This window comes from Pungitius pungitius, unplaced genomic scaffold, assembly GCF_949316345.1.
Source record: "Pungitius pungitius unplaced genomic scaffold, fPunPun2.1 scaffold_52, whole genome shotgun sequence".
NCBI classification, from domain to species: domain Eukaryota; kingdom Metazoa; phylum Chordata; class Actinopteri; order Perciformes; family Gasterosteidae; genus Pungitius; species Pungitius pungitius.
In genome coordinates, this window is record NW_026909820.1 from 133,625 (window position 1) to 141,679 (window position 8,055).

Here is an 8,055-nt window from a genome sequence, read left to right on the forward strand (position 1 = left end):
AGGTGGCGGGGACTGCAATGGCCATCCACCGATTGGCTGGGACTCCTGGGCGGGTCTTCTCTAGTCCATCCAATTTTCGCCATAGGATGTCACAGCCTTCTTTGCATACCCTTATTTAACCCACACAAAGATGCCAACGGCAGGCGTGACATAATTTTTTGACGCATTATAAAGGATTAGGAAAAAGATAAAAAGCAGCTTACGGCCATACCTCTCTGGTTCCGCCCGATCTCGTCTGATCTCGGAAGCTAAGCAGACCAGGGCCTGGTTAGTACCTGGATGGAAGACCGCCTGGGAATCCCAGGTGCCGTAAGCTTTTTCACTTCTCTCTGAAAGCTGCAGAGCGCCGCAGATTGTACACCTACAAATTACAAAAAGTATATCACATTGTTGAAGAGATGCATGTTTATTGTTGTTTTAACGTTGGATATGAAAGGCATTTAGACAATATTATCAAACATGATTCCGTTTCATGGTTGCTAAATTAGTGTTGATCAACATTTAACAATTGGCATACTTTTGTTTGTAATTTAGCCGTTGAAATACAGGTGCTAACCAAACATGTTAGATTTACCAGTGAAGAAAAGTAAAGTTCCCTTTAGGTTTTAGGAACCTCTCTTGCCAATGCTAAGAACTGCTTCAATTTTAGAAAAAGAAACTTCTGATTATCTTTGACACGTTTTAAAGGATTAGGAAAAAGATGAAAAGCAGCTTACGGCCATACCTCTCTGGTTCCGCCCGATCTCGTCTGATCTCGGAAGCTAAGCAGAGCAGGGCCTGGTTAGTACCTGGATGGAAGACCGCCTGGGAATCCCAGGTGCCGTAAGCTTTTTCACTTCTCTCTCTGAAAGCCGCCCAGCGCCGTAGCTTGTACACCTACACAATTGTAAAAAGTTGATCACATTGTAGAAGAGATGCAATAGGAAGAAGATGAAAGGTGGCTTACGTCCATACCATCGTCAGGCCATTTGAGGTGGCGGGGACTGCAATGGCCATCCACCGATTGGCTGGGACTCCTGGGCGGGTCTTCTCTAGTCCATCCAATTTTCGCCATAGGATGTCACAGCCTTCTTTGCATACCCTTATTTAACCCACACAAAGATGCCAACGGCAGGCGTGACATAATTTTTTGACGCATTATAAAGGATTAGGAAAAAGATAAAAAGCAGCTTACGGCCATACCTCTCTGGTTCCGCCCGATCTCGTCTGATCTCGGAAGCTAAGCAGACCAGGGCCTGGTTAGTACCTGGATGGAAGACCGCCTGGGAATCCCAGGTGCCGTAAGCTTTTTCACTTCTCTCTGAAAGCTGCAGAGCGCCGCAGATTGTACACCTACAAATTACAAAAAGTATATCACATTGTTGAAGAGATGCATGTTTATTGTTGTTTTAACGTTGGATATGAAAGGCATTTAGACAATATTATCAAACATGATTCCGTTTCATGGTTGCTAAATTAGTGTTGATCAACATTTAACAATTGGCATACTTTTGTTTGTAATTTAGCCGTTGAAATACAGGTGCTAACCAAACATGTTAGATTTACCAGTGAAGAAAAGTAAAGTTCCCTTTAGGTTTTAGGAACCTCTCTTGCCAATGCTAAGAACTGCTTCAATTTTAGAAAAAGAAACTTCTGATTATCTTTGACACGTTTTAAAGGATTAGGAAAAAGATGAAAAGCAGCTTACGGCCATACCTCTCTGGTTCCGCCCGATCTCGTCTGATCTCGGAAGCTAAGCAGAGCAGGGCCTGGTTAGTACCTGGATGGAAGACCGCCTGGGAATCCCAGGTGCCGTAAGCTTTTTCACTTCTCTCTCTGAAAGCCGCCCAGCGCCGTAGCTTGTACACCTACACAATTGTAAAAAGTTGATCACATTGTAGAAGAGATGCAATAGGAAGAAGATGAAAGGTGGCTTACGTCCATACCATCGTCAGGCCATTTGAGGTGGCGGGGACTGCAATGGCCATCCACCGATTGGCTGGGACTCCTGGGCGGGTCTTCTCTAGTCCATCCAATTTTCGCCATAGGATGTCACAGCCTTCTTTGCATACCCTTATTTAACCCACACAAAGATGCCAACGGCAGGCGTGACATAATTTTTTGACGCATTATAAAGGATTAGGAAAAAGATAAAAAGCAGCTTACGGCCATACCTCTCTGGTTCCGCCCGATCTCGTCTGATCTCGGAAGCTAAGCAGACCAGGGCCTGGTTAGTACCTGGATGGAAGACCGCCTGGGAATCCCAGGTGCCGTAAGCTTTTTCACTTCTCTCTGAAAGCTGCAGAGCGCCGCAGATTGTACACCTACAAATTACAAAAAGTATATCACATTGTTGAAGAGATGCATGTTTATTGTTGTTTTAACGTTGGATATGAAAGGCATTTAGACAATATTATCAAACATGATTCCGTTTCATGGTTGCTAAATTAGTGTTGATCAACATTTAACAATTGGCATACTTTTGTTTGTAATTTAGCCGTTGAAATACAGGTGCTAACCAAACATGTTAGATTTACCAGTGAAGAAAAGTAAAGTTCCCTTTAGGTTTTAGGAACCTCTCTTGCCAATGCTAAGAACTGCTTCAATTTTAGAAAAAGAAACTTCTGATTATCTTTGACACGTTTTAAAGGATTAGGAAAAAGATGAAAAGCAGCTTACGGCCATACCTCTCTGGTTCCGCCCGATCTCGTCTGATCTCGGAAGCTAAGCAGAGCAGGGCCTGGTTAGTACCTGGATGGAAGACCGCCTGGGAATCCCAGGTGCCGTAAGCTTTTTCACTTCTCTCTCTGAAAGCCGCCCAGCGCCGTAGCTTGTACACCTACACAATTGTAAAAAGTTGATCACATTGTAGAAGAGATGCAATAGGAAGAAGATGAAAGGTGGCTTACGTCCATACCATCGTCAGGCCATTTGAGGTGGCGGGGACTGCAATGGCCATCCACCGATTGGCTGGGACTCCTGGGCGGGTCTTCTCTAGTCCATCCAATTTTCGCCATAGGATGTCACAGCCTTCTTTGCATACCCTTATTTAACCCACACAAAGATGCCAACGGCAGGCGTGACATAATTTTTTGACGCATTATAAAGGATTAGGAAAAAGATAAAAAGCAGCTTACGGCCATACCTCTCTGGTTCCGCCCGATCTCGTCTGATCTCGGAAGCTAAGCAGACCAGGGCCTGGTTAGTACCTGGATGGAAGACCGCCTGGGAATCCCAGGTGCCGTAAGCTTTTTCACTTCTCTCTGAAAGCTGCAGAGCGCCGCAGATTGTACACCTACAAATTACAAAAAGTATATCACATTGTTGAAGAGATGCATGTTTATTGTTGTTTTAACGTTGGATATGAAAGGCATTTAGACAATATTATCAAACATGATTCCGTTTCATGGTTGCTAAATTAGTGTTGATCAACATTTAACAATTGGCATACTTTTGTTTGTAATTTAGCCGTTGAAATACAGGTGCTAACCAAACATGTTAGATTTACCAGTGAAGAAAAGTAAAGTTCCCTTTAGGTTTTAGGAACCTCTCTTGCCAATGCTAAGAACTGCTTCAATTTTAGAAAAAGAAACTTCTGATTATCTTTGACACGTTTTAAAGGATTAGGAAAAAGATGAAAAGCAGCTTACGGCCATACCTCTCTGGTTCCGCCCGATCTCGTCTGATCTCGGAAGCTAAGCAGAGCAGGGCCTGGTTAGTACCTGGATGGAAGACCGCCTGGGAATCCCAGGTGCCGTAAGCTTTTTCACTTCTCTCTCTGAAAGCCGCCCAGCGCCGTAGCTTGTACACCTACACAATTGTAAAAAGTTGATCACATTGTAGAAGAGATGCAATAGGAAGAAGATGAAAGGTGGCTTACGTCCATACCATCGTCAGGCCATTTGAGGTGGCGGGGACTGCAATGGCCATCCACCGATTGGCTGGGACTCCTGGGCGGGTCTTCTCTAGTCCATCCAATTTTCGCCATAGGATGTCACAGCCTTCTTTGCATACCCTTATTTAACCCACACAAAGATGGCAACGGCAGGCGTGACATAATTTTTTGACGCATTATAAAGGATTAGGAAAAAGATAAAAAGCAGCTTACGGCCATACCTCTCTGGTTCCGCCCGATCTCGTCTGATCTCGGAAGCTAAGCAGACCAGGGCCTGGTTAGTACCTGGATGGAAGACCGCCTGGGAATCCCAGGTGCCGTAAGCTTTTTCACTTCTCTCTGAAAGCTGCAGAGCGCCGCAGATTGTACACCTACAAATTACAAAAAGTATATCACATTGTTGAAGAGATGCATGTTTATTGTTGTTTTAACGTTGGATATGAAAGGCATTTAGACAATATTATCAAACATGATTCCGTTTCATGGTTGCTAAATTAGTGTTGATCAACATTTAACAATTGGCATACTTTTGTTTGTAATTTAGCCGTTGAAATACAGGTGCTAACCAAACATGTTAGATTTACCAGTGAAGAAAAGTAAAGTTCCCTTTAGGTTTTAGGAACCTCTCTTGCCAATGCTAAGAACTGCTTCAATTTTAGAAAAAGAAACTTCTGATTATCTTTGACACGTTTTAAAGGATTAGGAAAAAGATGAAAAGCAGCTTACGGCCATACCTCTCTGGTTCCGCCCGATCTCGTCTGATCTCGGAAGCTAAGCAGAGCAGGGCCTGGTTAGTACCTGGATGGAAGACCGCCTGGGAATCCCAGGTGCCGTAAGCTTTTTCACTTCTCTCTCTGAAAGCCGCCCAGCGCCGTAGCTTGTACACCTACACAATTGTAAAAAGTTGATCACATTGTAGAAGAGATGCAATAGGAAGAAGATGAAAGGTGGCTTACGTCCATACCATCGTCAGGCCATTTGAGGTGGCGGGGACTGCAATGGCCATCCACCGATTGGCTGGGACTCCTGGGCGGGTCTTCTCTAGTCCATCCAATTTTCGCCATAGGATGTCACAGCCTTCTTTGCATACCCTTATTTAACCCACACAAAGATGCCAACGGCAGGCGTGACATAATTTTTTGACGCATTATAAAGGATTAGGAAAAAGATAAAAAGCAGCTTACGGCCATACCTCTCTGGTTCCGCCCGATCTCGTCTGATCTCGGAAGCTAAGCAGACCAGGGCCTGGTTAGTACCTGGATGGAAGACCGCCTGGGAATCCCAGGTGCCGTAAGCTTTTTCACTTCTCTCTGAAAGCTGCAGAGCGCCGCAGATTGTACACCTACAAATTACAAAAAGTATATCACATTGTTGAAGAGATGCATGTTTATTGTTGTTTTAACGTTGGATATGAAAGGCATTTAGACAATATTATCAAACATGATTCCGTTTCATGGTTGCTAAATTAGTGTTGATCAACATTTAACAATTGGCATACTTTTGTTTGTAATTTAGCCGTTGAAATACAGGTGCTAACCAAACATGTTAGATTTACCAGTGAAGAAAAGTAAAGTTCCCTTTAGGTTTTAGGAACCTCTCTTGCCAATGCTAAGAACTGCTTCAATTTTAGAAAAAGAAACTTCTGATTATCTTTGACACGTTTTAAAGGATTAGGAAAAAGATGAAAAGCAGCTTACGGCCATACCTCTCTGGTTCCGCCCGATCTCGTCTGATCTCGGAAGCTAAGCAGAGCAGGGCCTGGTTAGTACCTGGATGGAAGACCGCCTGGGAATCCCAGGTGCCGTAAGCTTTTTCACTTCTCTCTCTGAAAGCCGCCCAGCGCCGTAGCTTGTACACCTACACAATTGTAAAAAGTTGATCACATTGTAGAAGAGATGCAATAGGAAGAAGATGAAAGGTGGCTTACGTCCATACCATCGTCAGGCCATTTGAGGTGGCGGGGACTGCAATGGCCATCCACCGATTGGCTGGGACTCCTGGGCGGGTCTTCTCTAGTCCATCCAATTTTCGCCATAGGATGTCACAGCCTTCTTTGCATACCCTTATTTAACCCACACAAAGATGGCAACGGCAGGCGTGACATAATTTTTTGACGCATTATAAAGGATTAGGAAAAAGATAAAAAGCAGCTTACGGCCATACCTCTCTGGTTCCGCCCGATCTCGTCTGATCTCGGAAGCTAAGCAGACCAGGGCCTGGTTAGTACCTGGATGGAAGACCGCCTGGGAATCCCAGGTGCCGTAAGCTTTTTCACTTCTCTCTGAAAGCTGCAGAGCGCCGCAGATTGTACACCTACAAATTACAAAAAGTATATCACATTGTTGAAGAGATGCATGTTTATTGTTGTTTTAACGTTGGATATGAAAGGCATTTAGACAATATTATCAAACATGATTCCGTTTCATGGTTGCTAAATTAGTGTTGATCAACATTTAACAATTGGCATACTTTTGTTTGTAATTTAGCCGTTGAAATACAGGTGCTAACCAAACATGTTAGATTTACCAGTGAAGAAAAGTAAAGTTCCCTTTAGGTTTTAGGAACCTCTCTTGCCAATGCTAAGAACTGCTTCAATTTTAGAAAAAGAAACTTCTGATTATCTTTGACACGTTTTAAAGGATTAGGAAAAAGATGAAAAGCAGCTTACGGCCATACCTCTCTGGTTCCGCCCGATCTCGTCTGATCTCGGAAGCTAAGCAGAGCAGGGCCTGGTTAGTACCTGGATGGAAGACCGCCTGGGAATCCCAGGTGCCGTAAGCTTTTTCACTTCTCTCTCTGAAAGCCGCCCAGCGCCGTAGCTTGTACACCTACACAATTGTAAAAAGTTGATCACATTGTAGAAGAGATGCAATAGGAAGAAGATGAAAGGTGGCTTACGTCCATACCATCGTCAGGCCATTTGAGGTGGCGGGGACTGCAATGGCCATCCACCGATTGGCTGGGACTCCTGGGCGGGTCTTCTCTAGTCCATCCAATTTTCGCCATAGGATGTCACAGCCTTCTTTGCATACCCTTATTTAACCCACACAAAGATGCCAACGGCAGGCGTGACATAATTTTTTGACGCATTATAAAGGATTAGGAAAAAGATAAAAAGCAGCTTACGGCCATACCTCTCTGGTTCCGCCCGATCTCGTCTGATCTCGGAAGCTAAGCAGACCAGGGCCTGGTTAGTACCTGGATGGAAGACCGCCTGGGAATCCCAGGTGCCGTAAGCTTTTTCACTTCTCTCTGAAAGCTGCAGAGCGCCGCAGATTGTACACCTACAAATTACAAAAAGTATATCACATTGTTGAAGAGATGCATGTTTATTGTTGTTTTAACGTTGGATATGAAAGGCATTTAGACAATATTATCAAACATGATTCCGTTTCATGGTTGCTAAATTAGTGTTGATCAACATTTAACAATTGGCATACTTTTGTTTGTAATTTAGCCGTTGAAATACAGGTGCTAACCAAACATGTTAGATTTACCAGTGAAGAAAAGTAAAGTTCCCTTTAGGTTTTAGGAACCTCTCTTGCCAATGCTAAGAACTGCTTCAATTTTAGAAAAAGAAACTTCTGATTATCTTTGACACGTTTTAAAGGATTAGGAAAAAGATGAAAAGCAGCTTACGGCCATACCTCTCTGGTTCCGCCCGATCTCGTCTGATCTCGGAAGCTAAGCAGAGCAGGGCCTGGTTAGTACCTGGATGGAAGACCGCCTGGGAATCCCAGGTGCCGTAAGCTTTTTCACTTCTCTCTCTGAAAGCCGCCCAGCGCCGTAGCTTGTACACCTACACAATTGTAAAAAGTTGATCACATTGTAGAAGAGATGCAATAGGAAGAAGATGAAAGGTGGCTTACGTCCATACCATCGTCAGGCCATTTGAGGTGGCGGGGACTGCAATGGCCATCCACCGATTGGCTGGGACTCCTGGGCGGGTCTTCTCTAGTCCATCCAATTTTCGCCATAGGATGTCACAGCCTTCTTTGCATACCCTTATTTAACCCACACAAAGATGGCAACGGCAGGCGTGACATAATTTTTTGACGCATTATAAAGGATTAGGAAAAAGATAAAAAGCAGCTTACGGCCATACCTCTCTGGTTCCGCCCGATCTCGTCTGATCTCGGAAGCTAAGCAGACCAGGGCCTGGTTAGTACCTGGATGGAAGA

The 8,055-nt window shown here is 44.2% G+C and overlaps 16 non-coding genes across 16 annotated transcripts; all 16 read left to right on the forward strand.

The window, feature by feature from the left end:
- The first annotated feature begins 197 nt into the window (after positions 1-197).
- On the forward strand, positions 198-316 carry LOC134112136 (5S ribosomal RNA). The gene has a single exon (XR_009945477.1). It is a non-coding gene; the product is annotated as a 5S ribosomal RNA (ribosomal RNA).
- A 394-nt stretch (positions 317-710) lies between these two features.
- On the forward strand, positions 711-829 carry LOC134112068 (5S ribosomal RNA). The gene has a single exon (XR_009945409.1). It is a non-coding gene; the product is annotated as a 5S ribosomal RNA (ribosomal RNA).
- Positions 830-1,168: 339 nt separating this feature from the next.
- On the forward strand, positions 1,169-1,287 carry LOC134112137 (5S ribosomal RNA). The gene has a single exon (XR_009945478.1). It is a non-coding gene; the product is annotated as a 5S ribosomal RNA (ribosomal RNA).
- Positions 1,288-1,681: 394 nt separating this feature from the next.
- LOC134112070 (5S ribosomal RNA) lies at positions 1,682-1,800 on the forward strand. The gene has a single exon (XR_009945411.1). It is a non-coding gene; the product is annotated as a 5S ribosomal RNA (ribosomal RNA).
- Positions 1,801-2,139: 339 nt separating this feature from the next.
- Positions 2,140-2,258, forward strand: LOC134112138 (5S ribosomal RNA). Its single transcript, XR_009945479.1, has one exon. It is a non-coding gene; the product is annotated as a 5S ribosomal RNA (ribosomal RNA).
- A 394-nt stretch (positions 2,259-2,652) lies between these two features.
- Positions 2,653-2,771, forward strand: LOC134112071 (5S ribosomal RNA). Its single transcript, XR_009945412.1, has one exon. It is a non-coding gene; the product is annotated as a 5S ribosomal RNA (ribosomal RNA).
- Positions 2,772-3,110: 339 nt separating this feature from the next.
- Positions 3,111-3,229, forward strand: LOC134112139 (5S ribosomal RNA). Its single transcript, XR_009945480.1, has one exon. It is a non-coding gene; the product is annotated as a 5S ribosomal RNA (ribosomal RNA).
- A 394-nt stretch (positions 3,230-3,623) lies between these two features.
- On the forward strand, positions 3,624-3,742 carry LOC134112072 (5S ribosomal RNA). The gene has a single exon (XR_009945413.1). It is a non-coding gene; the product is annotated as a 5S ribosomal RNA (ribosomal RNA).
- Positions 3,743-4,081: 339 nt separating this feature from the next.
- On the forward strand, positions 4,082-4,200 carry LOC134112140 (5S ribosomal RNA). The gene has a single exon (XR_009945481.1). It is a non-coding gene; the product is annotated as a 5S ribosomal RNA (ribosomal RNA).
- A 394-nt stretch (positions 4,201-4,594) lies between these two features.
- LOC134112073 (5S ribosomal RNA) lies at positions 4,595-4,713 on the forward strand. The gene has a single exon (XR_009945414.1). It is a non-coding gene; the product is annotated as a 5S ribosomal RNA (ribosomal RNA).
- Positions 4,714-5,052: 339 nt separating this feature from the next.
- LOC134112142 (5S ribosomal RNA) lies at positions 5,053-5,171 on the forward strand. The gene has a single exon (XR_009945483.1). It is a non-coding gene; the product is annotated as a 5S ribosomal RNA (ribosomal RNA).
- Positions 5,172-5,565: 394 nt separating this feature from the next.
- LOC134112074 (5S ribosomal RNA) lies at positions 5,566-5,684 on the forward strand. Its single transcript, XR_009945415.1, has one exon. It is a non-coding gene; the product is annotated as a 5S ribosomal RNA (ribosomal RNA).
- A 339-nt stretch (positions 5,685-6,023) lies between these two features.
- Positions 6,024-6,142, forward strand: LOC134112143 (5S ribosomal RNA). The gene has a single exon (XR_009945484.1). It is a non-coding gene; the product is annotated as a 5S ribosomal RNA (ribosomal RNA).
- Positions 6,143-6,536: 394 nt separating this feature from the next.
- On the forward strand, positions 6,537-6,655 carry LOC134112075 (5S ribosomal RNA). Its single transcript, XR_009945416.1, has one exon. It is a non-coding gene; the product is annotated as a 5S ribosomal RNA (ribosomal RNA).
- A 339-nt stretch (positions 6,656-6,994) lies between these two features.
- On the forward strand, positions 6,995-7,113 carry LOC134112144 (5S ribosomal RNA). The gene has a single exon (XR_009945485.1). It is a non-coding gene; the product is annotated as a 5S ribosomal RNA (ribosomal RNA).
- A 394-nt stretch (positions 7,114-7,507) lies between these two features.
- Positions 7,508-7,626, forward strand: LOC134112076 (5S ribosomal RNA). The gene has a single exon (XR_009945417.1). It is a non-coding gene; the product is annotated as a 5S ribosomal RNA (ribosomal RNA).
- The last annotated feature ends 429 nt before the right edge of the window (positions 7,627-8,055 follow it).